The following is an 18,149-nucleotide window of genomic DNA, read 5'->3' on the forward strand; positions in this document are numbered from 1 at the left end:
AGTGGTCTGTGACACTGGAAGTAGCTGGAGCATAGGAGACCTCGAAGCCCACACCCACAGTGACACACTTCCTCCAACAAGGCCACATCTCCTAATAGTGCCAATCCCTTTGGGGGCCATTTTCTTTCAAAACATCACACCCACTTTGACTGAATATTTTGAAAGTGCAAATCAAGTCAGGCAGTAGTGGCGCACGCCTTTAATCCCAGCACTTGGGAGGCAGAGTCAGGCGGATCTCTGTGAGTTCGAGGCCAGCCTAGTCTACAGAGAGATCTCCAGGACAGGCACCAAAACTACACAGAGAAACTCTGTCTTGAAAAACCAAAAAAAGTTCTATTGAACTTGAAAGATGCCCCTTTTCCTTAGCTCATTCCTATTTCCACCTACCCTAACTAGTTTAGGTTCAGGTGAGCTTACTATAATATAAATTTGTATTTAATCTTACGTGTCTTAAGTTTATCATTTTTGGATTTCAAAGGGTAGCCTGTCATTCTGACTATGAGAGGATTTGGGTTGAATAAGCCTGTGTGTACACCTTACCTGTTTCACATGTCTGAAGTTCCTGTCAGCCTTCCTCCTTCCAGGAAAAAAACCCATACATGCACCTGTAGACACACTGTGTTTTGTACTATGTAGACAGATTTTTCTTTGGGCCACCAGCTCACAAAAAAAAAAAAAAAAAAAAAAAAAAAAAAAAAGATACAGAGACTTATTAATTATGAAAGCTTGACCTATAGCTTAAACTTGTCCCACTAGCTCTTAGAACTTAAATTAACCCATTTCTATTCATCTATGTTTTACCTCATGGCTTTTTACCGCTCTTCCATCTTGTACCTCCTGTTCCCTCTCAGTGTCCTCTGGCATCTCTCATGCCTAGATTCATCTCCTCTCCTCTCTCTCTCTGCCCGGAAGTCCCGCCTATTCTCTCCTGCCTACCTATTGGCCATTCAGCTCTTTATTAAACCAATCAGAAGGCACCTTGGTAAAGACCTATCCTCACAGTTTACAAAAAGGTTATTCCACAGCAGTATAAAGGTTTAAAGTAAACTTTGTACTGGGGTCCAGCTAAGCATTACCGTACCTTGTCGTCAGTTAACTTTTTAGGTAAGCTTCCAAGCTTTAAAGGCAGACTTTTCTTTCTTATGTCACCTAATTTATCTTAGTATTCTGGTGTCTAACATAACTCCCGACACATCAAAGCCAACTGGAAGAAATCGACAAACAAAATACCTCACTGGCATGAAAATGTTTGTGTCGCAGAAAGCTCCGTCGTAGAAATCCATAATGCGTAGGAAAAGTCCTAGGAGGGTGACTCTGAGGTGATCATGTTTTACCTCCGTGATAACAACAACGAAGTTGAGCTGACATTCTCCCTCAGCTCCTGGTGGCCATTTGGACTTGGTGTTTCTGCTCTCTGGAAAAGCTCCGGGTCACGTGCACATTTGGAGATGTCACTTGGCATCCTTCTTAGAGGTCCTTGTGAGGACGTGAGATGAGTTCCAGCATTGACGCCAACGATGAACTTTCTATATTTCCCTCAAAGGGGAAGGGAACTGCTCTATGCTCCCTTTCCTGCAAACACTCTCTCCCTTCCCCCCTCCCTCTGCCCTCTCCCCCTCCTCCCCTCTCACTTTTATAAATATCTCTCTGTTTGTGGAACTTGATTCAAAGGATTTCGGAAGACTTAAAGCAAACTTCCTTTCTGGCCCAAATCTGTCCACTTCTAAACTCCCTAGACAATTCAGGACTGTTTCCTAGAGGAATTTATTTTTTATTTCAAAACCAGAGTTTTACAAGTCGGATTTATGTGGCTATCATTATTCCAATAAGTCCACATGCACTGATCTCTGGGCTGCTGGTGACACATAACATCTGCCTAGTTAAGGTCTCGCTCTTTTTTTTTTTTAAGACAGGGTTTCTCTTTGTAGCTTTGGAGCCTTTCCTGGATCTCACTCTGTAGCCCAGGCTGGCCTCGAACTCACAGAGATCCGCCTGGCTCTGCCTCCCAAGTGCTGGGGTTAAAGGCGTGCGCCACCACCGCCCGGCCTGTTTTCTTTTCGTGATGGACAATTTCAAACATATGTAAGAGTAAAGGGAATAATGCAGCAAACTTTCATGCTCCTACCCACAAATCTGAACAATCATCTCCCTGTTATCTTTACAGGGTCTTTCTGAACTGTAGGTAATAGCAGCTGATGGTTTGGGGGTATATGTGAAGGACTCAGGATTATCTCCCTCAATCCATAACAGCTCTATTGTGGGTATAGTTATGGTCTCCATTTTACACAGGAGGAAATGGATGTCAGGACCACCAGGGCCCCATTCACACGGGACCTGCACCTCCAAAGAGGCCTAGCGGAAGATTGGGGATCCTATAAAACCACATTTAGATCCCATCTTCTTGCTTCCTGGCTCTGTGGTTTGAGGCAGGCTACTTAGCCTGAGACTCAGTTTCCTCCTGTGTGAGTAAGGGAGAGTATTTCCCCTGCGGGGTCCTGGTCAGGCTTAAGTGTGTAAGGCAAGGAGCTCACACAATGCCAGGCACAGGAAGGTTCTCAATGAACCACTGTTATTTTCTTTATTTTCCCTCTTGTCTGCCTTGAAAGGCATTATCAGACAGGACCTGGAGCTGATATGGGGAGGAGGGAAGCAGAGGGTTGGGGGACAAGGAACACAAGGGGCGCCCCACCCCGCAGCAAATGCTGCTAGAGAAAACTCAGAGGTTAGGGGGGAAAAGAGCCGGGTGGAGGAGAGGAGGCAGGAGAGCACAGAGGAAGGACATTCTTGGTTGTCTTCCTCCAACCCTCTTCTGTCCCCCATTGCTGGGGCTGGTTCAACTTCACCGTCTTTCTAAATGACGGGGCTGATAAGCTTTTACGGCCCGATCTAGGAATCCAAGCACCACAAGTAACTTGTCTTCTCTAGTGACTGATTTAAAATGACCCTTTTACAGTCGAATCCAGTTGAGGTTCCCTGGCTGTTGATAATCAGGCTGGAGCAGTCACATCAACAAAACAGAGTTGGGGGTGGAAGCCCTGAATTAGGAGGAGCTTTGTGGGGGAGCTGTTTCCACCCCCCACCCCACCCCCATCTTCCCATGCCCTGTCCAAGGCAGGTGTGCACTCACCCAAGCCCAGGGAAGATTCCACCTTAAGCCCAGTTAGACACCCCCTCATGGAAAACACTGGGCTCCGACCTCCCTAGGGGCAGAGCAGATTTCTCTTTTGGCTCAAAAGTTTTCTCCTCTAGCCCCAGCTAAGCTAGATAAACAAGGATTGTGTTATGTCAACAAAGCTCTTAATTAGATTGAGGACAATATCAATTAGGACTCCTGGATAAGATTTACTTCCAGATAATAGGAGCCCTGAAGCTAACGTGCCCTGTGTTTCATTACTCAAAAATCTCCATGTGAACAATGAAATGAGTGCTTTTTTTGTAGGTGGAGAAACTGAGGTACAGAAAGCTGGGTGACTTGGCAAAAATCACCAAATTAGCCCTCACAAGGAGGAAGACTAGAACAGCTGGGTTTCTTTTCTTAGACCAGGGCTCAGGGGCTAGTGGGCTAATTTGATAAACACTGAGGAGCATGCCAACAATTCTTATAGACTCGAGATGGGAAAAAGTAGGTGAAGGGCTTGAGGTATAGCTCAGTTGGTAGAGGGCTTATACCTAGTGTGCCTGAAAGCCTGGGTTCAATCCTTACCGCTGCAGGAACCCGCACGGTGGCACACACCTGTAATCCTGGCTCAGGAAACAGAGGATCAGTTCAAGGTCATCCTCAGCTGTGAAGGGAAGTCAAAGACAGCCTGAGATACGTGAGACCCCCACCTCGAAAAAAGGAAGGGTGTGGGGAGAGTGATGGAGACCAAAAGTCTTAACAGGAGGAGAATAAGGAACCCCTTTGAGGCCTAAAGCTGTCTCCACCATGCCCACTGGGAGATTGCTCCTGAAAAGATCCACTCGGCGACATGCTGTGGCAGACCCTTTGCCCCCTGGGAGGCTGGGAGGTTAAGAGCATCCAGGTCAGCTGTTCTCAACCTGTGGGTCATGACCTCTTTGGGGTCAAACAACCTTTTCACAGGACTCACCTAAGGCCATCGGAAAACACAGATGTTTACATTACGATTCATAACAGTAGCAGAATCACAGTTACGAAGTAGCAACGAGAATAGTTTTACGGTGGGGGTCACCACACCACGAGGAACCGTATTAAAGGATGGTGTCACAGGAAGGTTGACAGCCACTGTTCCCAGGCCTTTGTGGCCTTCTGTGTCCTAGAATGCACCTTCTCTCCCAGGCAGGGAGACCTGAACAGATAAAAGGCCTGAGAGGAGTTCAGGGGTGGCTGGGTGGGAGGCAGGTCCCGGCCCTCACAGATCACCCTTTTGGAGAAGCCAGGTCACCAGGAGCCAGCAGAGTTCCATGTGCAACCCAACCCCACCCCTGTTTACAGTAGTAAAATTCTACTGTATTTTAGTGTTCCAGACTGCCAAGAGAAGAAGTAACAAGGCCCTAGATGGCAAAACTCAGGGAACTGGCTAGGCCCTCATCCGGAAGCTCCCATTTCCAGGATTTGGTTGTGGGGAGGGGGGCGGGAGTTCAAATCCCAGCCCTCCTTCTCCTCTACACCTAGAGACTAAGTTTCTCATAGCTCCCTTCCCCACCAGGGTTCAAAGCTCCCAGGAGTAGGAGAGAAAGGCCATGGAGGGGGTCGTGGTGGTCAGGGCTCTTTCTTTTGTTTGCTCACAGGAGGGGGACAGATGCCCTGTGTGCACAGAGGTTTGATGCGACCACTTAAAGGCCTTCACAGAGGTTTCAACAAAGGCATCCTCACTGAGCTGCTCCCCCCTCCCCTGCATTCAGATAATGGAGGGGTGTGTTCAAATCTTGGCTCCCCAGGCTCTCCCTCCTCTTCCCCACAGCTCAGCTTGCCCACAGGTTCCCAGAGACTTTTGGCAGCTGGCTCTCAGGCTGAGTGAGGCTGTGAGCTGTGTGGGAGGCGAGGCGGTTGCAGCCCTACTTAATGAGGGATGGGAGCTCCTGTTGGAGCCATTAGGCGGCAGCTCCGAAGGTGGGGAACCCCAATTAGAAAGGAGTGGGAGACACCAGGAGGCGGCCCCGCGGGACGCCTACGGGACAGATCCTTGTCTTGGGTGCCTCTGTGGGACTCATGGGTGGAGACGGAGCTGTTTGGGTTCAGAGTCTCATTTGAAAGTGAGATGTCCCAAGCTGTGTGTGTAGAGCAGCTCGAGACACTCGAAGACATCTCAGGGGAGGAGGGGAAATGACTAAGGGGCCGTCCTTGAGTCTATGGTTCAGATGTTACAATCCAAGAGCACTAAAGGCAATGATAAGCTATTTACCCGATTTTAATGGACATCCCCTCTCAGCTCGGCTCATGGGGGTTCCTATGGATATTTGTGTGCAGCCAACTGCTCCCTTCTGTTGATAGCTCAACGGAATCGCATTATGTTTACAGCAAGATAATAATCCTGGATTTTCCGTGGCTCGCTCTGTCAGAGTATAAGATTAGCTCTTGAATTCATTAGCAGGTCCCTCTCCTTTTAAACGTCAGATAACTGTTTAAACGCCAAGCACTTACGCAACGCCGTCTGTACAACTCAAATCAGCTTTACCAAATTAACTCGTTCGTCTCGAGTCTCATTCACTAGAGAGGAAGGCTGGCAGGTGCTTTCAGCAGCGCCTAAAAATAGTAAAATATTTACAGGGCGACATGGGGAAGGGGGGCTGGGGGCATTTCGGTTTTCTCTGAAATGGGCCACCTTTCCATCAGTTCTAAATCATTCCCACCAAAGTGTGCACATGAAAAAACAAACACAGCTTCAGGCCTCCTCCACTTCCTTCCAACCCTCATCCCCACCCCTTTCTTTTCCGTCCAGTTAGCCCTGGGTTTTCTCCTCCTTCCTGTCCTTTTCAAGACCTTGACCCTTACGCCGCTGTCTTAGCTCTCGGCGCACCCCAGAGCTGCAAGGGTCAGTTTTGATTGCTCTACGCTGCAGACACAAAGGGGAGCTTATGGGGTCAGGATGGGGCCTAGACAGCCGGAGCAGAGCGGGCCTCGAAACCAAGAACTCTACTTTCCTTTCAAAGCACCGCCCCTGCCTGAGTTGGACCTCCAAAATAATCAGACCCCAGAGACACAGGCTTCACAGACTTCTAAAGACAGCTGTGGTCCATGTGACTCTTTCCCTGTCACTCAGTCTGGGCTCCACGGTTACCTTAACCTCAGAGAGGTTCCCCCTGACTGCCCCAAGGCATGTCACCAAATGTCCCCCATCAGTTGCCAGTCTATCGGTATGACAATGTCTTCGCAGATGAGTCACCATATAAAATCACCTGCTGACCCATGCTGGCTTGGCTGGCACATCATTTAGCCACAATAAATACCTGTTTAATGAACAGACACGAACCACCCCATCGCAGGGCCAGTCTGTCTTCTCTCACCGCCTCTCAGAATCCTCTTTATATGTTTGCTCATCTTTACTTCCATCTCCCAGGCTGTCTTTTACTGTCATCCATTGGCAGATCCACTTGAACATCATCATCATCACAGTACTGAGCAGTACGGGGGTCTCTGAAAGCATTCCATCAAGCTACAGCTGAGGGCTCACTCCGAAAGGGCAGGGAGATGAGCAGAATGGCCAAGAGAACTGTTAGAGGAAAAGGCAAGTCATGAGGTACGGAATTAAACAAGTCAAGCTGAACGCCTCGTAGGAGATTGAAGTCATTCCAGCCATCGGACCTGGTCTCGGCCATGCCCTTGTCCTCTGGCCCAACACAAAATCTTTGTAGATAGTGAAGAAATTTCGCTCAACTCATGTCTCCTGATTGTCATCATTTGTCCAGCGGTTCCTGAAGGCCTGAGACTGGACAGCTTGAGTCCTGTCAGGTCTCGAATCCTGTCAGGTTCTAGCTTGAACCAAAAGCTTTCATTGGAACTAGAAGAGGAAGGAAACTCTCTGCCCGAGAGGCTAAGCAAGTATACGGCTGGGTAACCAAAAAAAAAAAAAAAAATAGATATATATTTTCCCAGGAAAACCTTTATCTTTAGGCACGTTTCAAAACAAAGGAAATGGATGTGGCTGTTCGTTGGAATGATGGCCACTTGTGGGTTGTGGGGACCCACCAACTGCTAATTCCTCATGAATGCTCACAAGTAATATAAATGTTATGGGAGGGATGGTTTATGGCTGCCCAGAGAGGCGGGCATCTGAGAGTTAGTCTCCTAGAAAATATGGAACTGATCAAATTCCCACCCAGGGTGATCTCACAGCACATTAATGTACGTGACCCCAGCAATTCGGCACCCGCAAAACAAATAACTTTCCTCTTTGCCAACGAGGGACCAGTGCCTCGCGGAGGTCGGGCCTGTGGAGGTCAAGGCAGACTTCCTGTGCAGGGGGGCTTCTTGTCCCCTCCCCATCTGGAGCAAGCTGAGCGATCCTCGCAGCTGCCTCTGCTGTTCTTCACTCGGCCATCTCTTACTCTCCAGCTCCACAAGTACTATCAAGTGTGTATACCTGTGTGCACCATCTCTGAGCCAGGGAACAAGGCAGCCGTGGCTCTTGTCCTCAAGGAGCTCACTGTCAGCTCCTGCAGGCAAGACCGCACCATCACCGCAGGCCATGACCCGGAGGGCCCGGTCCTCCAGGAGGGGAGGCTGAGGGGACACAGAGGCTGAAGAGGAGTGAGGAGAGGAATGAGTGTCCCCAGGAGAGTGACCGGCCAGTGAGGACCCCCGCTCCAGGAGCACACAGTGTTGATGGTAGTCCTCAGTCTCTCCTCAATGTCCTGCTGCTGCTTTTTCTCCAGATCAAGGTTGAATCACATTCAAGCATGGCTTCCTTCTTTGCTCTCTCTCCCCTCTCAGCAGGGTTCAGCGTCCTCTTCATGAGGGTGCAGACAGACATCGCCCTCCTTGTGCGCCATTTCTGCCTACTCTGCTGGGCTTGAAAAAGACACCCTGCCAGGCGGAAGTACTACACGCCTTCAATCCCAGCGCTCAGGAGATAGTGCAAGGCAGATCTCCGTGAGTTCGAGGCCAGCCTGGTCTACAGAGCAAGAACCAGGACAGGCACCAAAACTACACAGAGAAACCCTGTCTCAAAAAACCAAAAAGAAAGAAAGAAAGGAAGGAAGGAAGGAAGGAAGGAAGGAAGGAAGGAAGGAAGGAAGGAAGAAAGAAAGAAAGAAAGAAAGAAAGAAAGAAAGAAAGAAAGAAAGAAAGAAAGAAAGAAAGAAAGAAAGAAAAGGACACCCAGCAAGTATTTGTTGAAGGACTCAAAGAGGCCCAAAAGACCAGGATCAGGCAAGACGGATCCCATAAACATTTTAAGATGGCTAGCTGTCCTTCAATCCAGAGGCCTTTGAGGCTGAGAAGCAGAGGAGGGACATTTCACTCCTTAGATCTCCCAGGCTGGAAGGCAACTTCAGGTCCAACTTTCGGCGCCCTGAAATGTAACACCATTTGCTCATTTTGGTGACCACAGAGAGTGTGCCCCAAGAGATCACAGAGCCCCTGGGGCCTCCCAGACTCCTGTCTTTGCCCATTCTTCCTTCTCTCTCTGTCACATTTGTTCAACTCACTCTTCCCAACACATCAAACACATCTTAGCTTGCAAATAAGCCGGACTCTTGCTATAATCATAGACACCGCAAGACAGACTTGATAACCACTCATGGGAGCTATAGGGATATTGTTTTAAATCACATTTTTAAAAATAGTCTAGATATGGTGACACCAGCCTATGACCCCAACACTTTTGGAGGATAAGGCAAAAGAATCACAAGTTTGAGGCCCTGCCTGGGTTACACAGTGAAGAGACTTTTACAAAAAAGAAAAAGAAAAAAAAAGAAAGAAAGAGTCTTGTTCTGGGCAATGATCTTACCTCTTCCAAATGCCATCTAAATGGCTCTGGGCAAGTTGGTTTCCTGATCTGTGAAGTGGAGGGCAGCCAGACCTGCCTCCCAGGGTTGCTGCGAGTAGAAAATGAAATTATCACCCCAGGAAGTTCCCTTTTCCCACTCCTCTGGATACTGTTAACTAGTCCAATTGTTCTCGACATGTATATATCCCCTGTGTCTTCCACGGTAAAAATAGATGTTGCTATTAGTGTTGCCATGATGAAAAAAAAATGCTTTTTATAAATATTAGGGGGTTGGATCGGCTCCTGTGGCCCTGTGTATCATTCCTATGAAAGTCGGGCTTTCTGCTTCTCTCACAGGGAGCCCCACAGTCCTTGGAGGCAGCAGCTCAGAAGATGGGAGAGCCTCAAAGTTGTATAAATAAAGGGCTGATATGTTCAAACGGAAAAGAATTTTACACACGCAAGCTGCACATCGACATGACGCCGTTCCTGAAGGTGATCTCACACTGGGAAGACAAGGGGTTTACAGACACAGACACAGGGATGCCAGTTAATACACTTCTGCATGCTACAAAACCAGCTCAGAAGTCCCTCCGCGCTCTCACTTTATCAGAAGGGATAGAAAATAGGCAGGTTGTAGCAGATGAAGGAAGGACAAATTAGGGCAGTAATCTCAGCCAGCCATCGGGGACAAGCCAGTTGGGTGTCTGCTTTAGGTAGTGGGGGACAGCGGAACAGAGAGAAAGAGAGTCACTTTGAACTGCCTCATAAAACAGGTAAATATAATTCATTTCCTCTTGACAGCAGCTAACATAATCGCTACTGTTTGCCCCTGTAACTGGGTAGAGCGATGTCCCTAAACACTCTGACTCTTGAGTTAATTATTTCAGGGTTAGATGTGGATTCTCTCCTGGATGGCAGGCCTTGTTTTCTGTTCTCTAATCGTTCACTGATCTCCCAAGCTCAGCTTCGCTTCTGGTGGAGGGCACCGGGCCCTCCTGAGGTGAGGATGCCATTGGTCCTCCTCTGCTCTCACTCCCTCCCCCTCCAGCATGTACCACAGCCCTGGTCACTGGATAGTTTTCCACACTTTTCATCCTACAGCCCTTTGGTTGAAGGCTTTTCCCAGCCCCTTCTCTGGACCTACCTCTTCAGAGTAGGCTGAACTGAAAAATGGCCGCAAAGTCAAAGAAACTGACCAGGCGCAGAACCAAGAGAGGCATGGAAGGACTTCAGATCCTTCATACAATCCTAGAGGACACCATCCCAGACCCTTGATAAGGAGTGACTCGGAAAGACAGACACAGGAGAGGACAAACACTTGAGAACTCACGATGACATGCTATCTAGTGTTGTGAGGACTGATGGGAACTGTGGGTGTCATAAGCATCGCTCTCCCAACCTCAGCTGATCCAGAGTTCTCAGGCCATGCTTCTGGGGCTTCCACATTCTGCAAAGTGGGACTTGAACTAAGAGTTATGCAGATAGTTAATGATGCTCACATATTTAACAGTTGGGAAGTAGAAGCAGGAGGATCGGGAATCCAATATCAGTTTCAGCTATAGGGAATTTGAGGCCACCCTTGGCTACATGAGACCCTGTCTCAAAACCAACAACATAGGGAATTTGAGGCCACCCTTGACCACACGAGACCCCATTTCCAAACAAACAAACAAACAAACAAAAACCACCTATGAGTTTACCCAAAATCTATTTATCTCTGTGACTTTCCTAGGCTCTCCTAGTGGAGTCAAGATGGCTTCTGGCATGCTGGGTGGTGGTGGCACACGCCTTTAATCCCAGCACTCGGGAGGCAGAGCCAGGTGGATCTCTCTGAGTTCAAGGCCAGCCTGGGCTACAGAGTGAGTTCCAGGAAAGGTGCAAAGCTACACAGAGAAACCCTGTCTCAAAAAACCAAAACAAGATGGCTACTGGCTTTTTCTCTTAGAGTCATGACAGAACTGAAAAGTCCAGCTTAGAGCACACGTCCTGATAGAGCCACTGGTTCAGCCTGGATCCACAGAGTGTGTGACAATAAAGAAAAGAAGCATGTCTTCCAGGGCACTTAAATTAGAAGATAGAACGATGATTTCTGAACAGCAGAACAAAAGATGTTCACGATAAGAATCAAAAAGGGATTGCCAGGCTGCTAGCTTCTGTTATTGGGATGATTCCTTTTATTCTAAGAAACGGTGCTGTTTTTGCCTTAGGGCTTAAAGAATTATGGCTGGTGCCTTCCCAAACAGTGGTTGAATCATCATTATCGCTGTTTATTTGTTTCTTTAACTAACATGTTGAGTGCCTACTATGTGCTTGGCACCTTCTGAGTATCTGGGGTACGTCTGTGAACAAAATAGCCTGAGATGGGCTGGGGATGTAGCTCAGTGGGAGAGCACTTGCCTAGCATGCACGAAAGTTCTAGATTCCACTTCCAGCATGGGGGAAGAAAAACAAACAAATAGACCAAGATCCCTGCCCTAATCCAGGATAGTGCAGGGGAAAACACTAAGCATAATGAATAAGCAAAGATGTAGTGTGTCTAAGGTGACCATTGCTAAGGGCACAAAATGAGAAGGTGCTTTCGGAGCAACCGAGCAGCAGAGAATCCAAAGCGGGGATTTTGAAAGCCCGATCTCAACGCGCGCAGAACGTACCCATACTGCACGCTGACCCAGAAGGTTATATATGCTTGTCTCCAGAAGACAAAAAAAAAAAAAAAAAACACGATAATAAGCTTCAACTCCACAGCTGCTGCAGACGTTAGCTAATGGAACTCTCATGCTAAAAGTAGAGAGAGACCTGACTGAATGCAGGCCAAGAGCCAACCACACCTGCAGTTAGAGCAGCCTCCATCTGTCCTCAAGTCCCTGGTTTTGTTCACAGAGGCAGGTACACCCACCACCCAGAGGATCGCTGCCAAGGCCTGCTGTGGTCGTATCAGGGAGGGTTTCTGTGCATTGAAGGGGGGGGTAACAGGAAGATAAGGCCTGGCTTAAGACACTGTCCAAAGACGAAGCCCACTGCCCTATGAGGTAAGGTCTAGTCCCAAGAGTCGTTTCAACGTGCTTTGTTAACTTGGCAGGGATAGAGCAGAGGGACCGCCAGCCAGGTTCAAGATTCAGTGAATGCATGCGGTTTGGATAATACTGCCAGGATCAATATTTCGGACGGCAAGTGTTGCCTCCCAGAGAAAGGCAAGACTAAGATGAAGTGAGACACAGGCCAGTAGTAGTTGGCAAGTCCCGGGTCGTCTCTGATTCCGAGTGACCTTCCAACCCTCCGGAACACCATTTCCTCTCTGCAAAACAGAGATGATTTAAAATAGTCCCCACACCTGCTTCTCAACGATGAGGTGAGGATTACATAAAATAGCAGTTTTGAAAACACGTTCACGTCTGTCGCAGACTCAGCCCAGGGGAGGGAGGAGCAAACGCGCTCGTCGGTCCCGTGAAGGCTGAGCCCCTCACACACTGAAGCGTGTTTAAACTTCCTGCCCGCCTTTCCAGCAAGTATTCACATCTCCCTGCACTCTCGAGAGACGGAGGTTCACAGTTGCCCCACAGCATGGCTGACACGCAGGGTTTGAGAATGAAAAGCTACATGATGTTGAGTGAGGTCCCTCTACCCTGCTTCTGGGAAGAGTTTGATTTCACATCTTTGTTCTGGCCTCAGAGCCTGAGAAGGAGCAGGGATCTGTTTGTTTTGGGGGTTTTGTTGTTTTGTTTTGTTTTTTTTTTGAGACGGGGGTTTTCCTGTGTAGCCCTGGATGTTCTGGATCTCGCTCTGTAGACCAGGCTGGCCTTGAACTCCCGAGTGCTAGGATTAAAGGGATGTGCCACCACCACCCAGTATGTTTTCGTTTCTTTCTCTTTTTAATTTTTACTTTATGTACATTTTTTTTGCCTGGGTGTGTGTCTGTGTGAGGGTGTTAGGTCCCCTGGAACTGAGGTAACAGACAGCTGTGAGCCGACATGTGGGAGCTGGGAATCGAACCCGGTCCTCTAAAGGAGCTGCCAGTGCTCTCAGCTTGTAAACTCTCTCTCCAGCCCCCTTTCTTCTTCTCCTTCTTACCGCCTCTTCTATTTGTTTCCTTACTTAGTTTTACAGACCCCCTGCCTGGTCTCGAACTGGAGAGATCTGCCTGGGATTGAAGGCATGCACCACCAGGACTGGCCCTAGAGATGTGTGTCTGTGTGTGTGTGTGACTGTGTGACTGTGTGTGTGCGCGCGTGAGCGTTGTTGTTTTGCAATTCTGGAAACCAGAGTCAGGGCTGTATCCATGTTGGACAATTATTCTATCACTGAGCTACATCCCGGGCTCCAGAATCTTTCTAAAGTGCCAGAAAAGCTGGACTACTTCAGAAGTTGAAATTTTTAAGTAAGATTCTGATTTTGGAGAGTCGGTGGGTTAAAACGCTTGCTGGGTAAACACAGGGATCCAGGTTTCAGTCTCCAGTCTCACATTTTTTAAAAGGGAGGTGGGGAGCTGCATTTTTTCCATCATTAAGACAGTGCTGAAAGAGCCAGGAGTGGTGGCACACGCCTTTAATCCCAGCACTCCGGAGGCAGAGGCAGGTGGATCTCTGTGAGTTCGAGGCCAGCCTGGTCTGCAGAGTGAGTTCCAGGACAGGCACCAAAACTACACAGAGAAACCCTGCCTCGAAAAATAAAAAAATTAATTTCCAAATGTATCTTCTAAGTTGAACATTGGGGGAACTCTATGTCGAATCTATTATCTACTTCTCAACAACGAGGTCTTTTGTAGTACAAGTAACCCTTGACTATGGAGCTGATGCCCTTGAATTCTGATCCCCCCCTGCCTCCACCTCTCAAGCTCCAGGACTTCAAGTGTTCGCCACCCTGTCCAGCTCTCTATGTATTTATTACTTATTATTGCTCTCAACCCGCTGATGGAGGTTCAGTGACAAGTCAGGTAGGCAGCTGGAGACAGACAGAAGTCCCCCTTCTTCCTTCTGTACCCCATACCCCCTCTCAACAGTGCCCTGGAGAAGTTCACTGTGGGCCTAAAAGCATCATGCCCAAATGGAGGGAGCACCCCAGATAGAGGGACGGGATTGAGGGAGGAGTCAAGACTGAGATTTTCCAAGGGCAAATAAGAGCTTCGGGTCACGTGACCAGAGCCTAGCTCACAGACACTTGTGGAAACTGAGGCTCAGGAGTTAGGCTGTTCCTGGTCTGTAAGTGAAAAGCGTAGGACTTGAGAGCAAGCTTTAGACTCTACCACCTGTGTGCCGCTGGACACTTCCTCACACAGTGTCCCAGAACTGCCTGGGAGTTTACAGTGTTCGTTACTCTGATGACGTCCCACCCAGGCCTCTAATTCCACACCGCGGTCATTGCTCTTTCTAAACACAGCACCATCACCAGTCTGCTTAAAAAACCCTTTCCATGTCCACACTGACTGCAGTTGAATGCCCGCCTTCAAAGATGTGTTTCTTTTACAAGTAGAAAACTAGAACAGATTCAGTTTTTTTAAAACTCCAGACTGTACCGTGCAAGATGTGGCCTGTGTCCCACTTACCCTGTCCGCCACAGCAGCCACCAGGCTCCCCCACATGCTGCTCCCCCTGTTTGGGGGGAATTGCCCTGCCTTCCTGCTCCTGCAAGACTCACACCATGCCTACTGGTAAACAAACCTAGGGGCCTAATTCAGCTTCACCTCCCTTGAGGTCCTGAGGGAACCTGGACCTATCACAACATTTACACTCCAGCTTAGAACTGTGAGGCTTCTTGTCATCCTTCTACATGAAAGCAAGCCCTGTGTCCCCGGTGCCTAGCACAGTACTTGGCATGTGGCAGATCAATGTCATTTGCTGAAGGAACACAAAGAAATGACTTAGCCAGAGTTACAGAGCTGGGATTTGAATTTGCTCACTCAACAAAAACGAGCGTCTACATAATCCCAAAATGTGAAATCTGAAATGCCCCCAAATCAGAAAATCTCTGAATAGTGAAAGAAGGGCCACAGATGGAGAAATCTGTGTCTGAGCTCATATGATGGGTCACAGTGTAAACGCACTTTAGAAACGTTGTGTGAAATCCTCAGGCTGCGTGCATAAAACCTATCTGAAACGTAAGTGAATTTTGTATGCACATTTGAGTCTCATTCCAATATCTCATTATTTGTATGCAAATATTCCCAAATCCAAAACGTGTGTGTCTGTGTCTATGTGTGTTTGTATGTCTGTGTGTGTGTAAACTCTGAAACACTACGAATTCCAAGCATTTCAAGCACTTGTGTTTTGATCAGTTTACCGATTTCATTTTAGTGTTTTGTTGTGTGTTTGGGTTTTGTAGTGTTGGGGATTTGAACCCAGGGCCTTGCATGCTAGGTAAGTGCTCTACCACTGAGCTATGCCCCCAGCTCTTGGTTTGGATTTTTTTCAGGCAGGGTCTCACGTGAAGGTGTGAAGGTCGATCTTGAACAATTGGGTGACACGTGTAGGAGATGAGAAAAGGGCACCTTGGGGTGTGTCTGTGACAGACATTCCCAGGGAGGACGGGGGAGGCCTGGACATGGTGGCCTCATCCCATGAAGTGGAGGCCAGGACACAATGAAAACGGGAAAGGAGAGAGCGAGTGTCGGAACGCTGTCTGCCTGCTTCCTGGCCAACATGGTGTGGGCTGTTCCACTCCATGCCTTCCTGCCGCAGAGGACTGACTCGTGGAAACTATGAAACCAGATCTTTCCTCCCTTCAAACTGTCTCACCAAGGTGTGGTCATAGCAACGGCATTTAACACAGGGAGGCTGCCTTTCTCTGTTTACCTCCGGAGTACCAGGATTAGTACTCAGTTTTCAGTTCAAGTTTGAATCTGAAATGCACATGGAAGTCTTAATTTTATTTATTGGGGGTTGGGGGGGGGCTCATGGCCTTGTACTCACTATGCAGCTAGGACGACATTGACCTTTTGATGTTACGCGTTAGCTCCACCTCTGCGGTACTTGGATTACAGGCATGCACCAGCGAGCCTGGCCCTGTGTGCCCTCACTGAAGCGTAGAATGCAATACATACAAATGTAACTAGTAGACTTCTCGGAAACCGGCCTGTTATTGCACACTCTCCAGGGTCTTATCCGTAGAGTTCATGGCGTTCTGTGTCAACTCAGAGTTACCTTGTTCTTCCTTATTGCCATAATTTTTTGTTTTTGTTTGTTTTTTGAGACAGGGTTTCTCTGTGTCACTTTGCGCCTTTCTTGGAACTCACTCTGTAGGCCAGGCTGGCCTCGAACTCACAGAGATCCCCCTGCCTCTGCCTCCAAGTGCTGGAATTAAAGGCGTGTGCCACCACCGCCTGGCCCTTATTGCCATAGTTAACGTAACTGGTCTCCAGTTGACAAGCCATGTGGGCTATTTCTGCTCTGTTACAGTGAATGAATGACCTCAGGTATATTATTTCACATGTGTGCTCGTATGTGTAAACAGCAAAAATGACAGGCTCTGCACTTCATTCATTCACCTGAATGAATGAATTTAAAAGTAAGTTGATGTCTCTAATAAGGATTCACTTGAAGAGTTTCCAACTCACTGACTCTCCCTGCCTCCCTCTTCTCATCTGAGAAATGGGAAGAGTATCCCTTGGCCCCGCAGATTCAGGGATGCATGCAGTTGAGAGCGGTCATTTTTCTGCATTTGAAATTCTTCCTCTATAGGGAGTTTCTCTCTTTCCATCTGTTTTCTGCTAGATTGAAAGGCTTTCTAAATAAGGATGCAGAAGCTGGCATATTTTGTAGTCTTCTAACTCAGCAGTTTACTATGATCGAGGAAGGTTTTTCCTGCAATGTGTTTTATTGTTTTTCAAGACAGGGTTCCTCTTTGTAGCCCTGGCTGTCCTGGAATTCGCTCTGTAGACCAGGCTGGCCTCGAACTCACAGATCCACCTGCCTCTGCCTTGCACGTGCTAGGATTAAAGGCGTGCGCCACCATCACCTGGCATCTTTTCTTTTACTCAGGGATGAATTTTTATTTTTACTTTTAATTAATTTGTTTGTTTTACTGTACTGGGCACATCTGCTTTGTCTCCAAAAGGAGACACCCAAAAAGACGGACAGTTATCTAGCATTTCACGACAGCGGGTCTCACCACCTCTAAGCACTAGCCCAACACACGGGACAAAGCCGGTAAGGGAAGAAACACGGAGCGGATGCTGAGGATCTGCCTCAGCAGATGATGAGTTTTCTCTTCCCAAAGTGGGCAATTTGAGAACTGGTGGGAACGTGACTGTCACTCAAGGGTGAGACCGTGAGGAGGGACTCCCAGGGCCCGCAACGGGCGATGTCTCAACCCAGCTGTTACCACTGACATGACAGCATGGGTACGGGCCCGGGTGCAGGCTGGGGCAAAGGTTGGGAGCAGCCTGCCGCATCAACAGCTCAGGGGCTCTCCTGGGGTCACCAGCTCTGCCTGCTATGGCTTTTTGGTTGTTAAGGAAACTGCTAAAGAAAGACAGAGGTTCTTGATCCAACTGCACACTGGAAGGAGACACCTTAAAAACACACTACCCCCAGAGTCTGATTTTGTTTGGTGTTAGATCCTAGGCATGTCTTTTGTTTGTTTGTTTATGTATGTGAGTGCTCTGTGGGCATGTACACCTTTATGCCAGAAGGTGGCATCTGATCCCATGATAGATGGTTTGTGAGCTACCATGTGGCTGCTGCTGGGAATTGAACTCAGGTCCTCTGGAAGAGCAGCCAGTGTCCTTCACTGCTGAGCCATCTCTCCAGCTGTTTTTGTTTTTTTATCTCTTCAAATAATTCCAGTGAACAGCAGCTGAGATTAAAGGCTCTGGGAGGGGGATTTCTGGACAGTGAAATCGCTCGCTCGTGTGACTCGGGAAAGAGAGAAGAGGGTGTCAGATGAGAGGAAACCCGACCTGTGGTAATCCGGGAACTCCACCAAGGCCAGGCCGACCCACTGGCTTCCCGGCTTTTCCTAAGTGTGTCTGCTCTCAAGATAAAGGATGAAATCCTTACCCTGTTGCCTTGCAGGCTCTGACTCCGTCCCAACCTTTCCACTTCTTTCTGCCTTTGCTCCATCTCAGCCTTCTGTCCCATCCCTGGGGGTGCTCTGTGCCCTCCACCAGGTGACCTTGGCCTGTGACATCCTTCCTCCCTTCCCTCAGCAAACATCCACACCTGTGCCATGCATTGCACACTGTGAAGAAGCGGCCAACACCAAGATCAGGGGTCCTGAAGCTCCCGGGGTTAGGCTCTGCCTGGCCCGCTCAGCTCTTTAAAGTTG

General features: G+C 48.4%; 1 protein-coding gene across 1 annotated transcript in view; it reads left to right on the top strand.

Annotated features, from left to right (window-relative positions):
- Kiaa2012 (KIAA2012 ortholog) overlaps nucleotides 1-18,149 on the top strand; it is a 114,709-nt gene that overhangs the window by 65,897 nt on the left and 30,663 nt on the right.

This window comes from Peromyscus californicus, unplaced genomic scaffold (assembly GCF_007827085.1).
Source record: "Peromyscus californicus insignis strain IS unplaced genomic scaffold, ASM782708v3 Scaffold_21__1_contigs__length_65335640, whole genome shotgun sequence".
Classification (NCBI taxonomy): domain Eukaryota; kingdom Metazoa; phylum Chordata; class Mammalia; order Rodentia; family Cricetidae; genus Peromyscus; species Peromyscus californicus.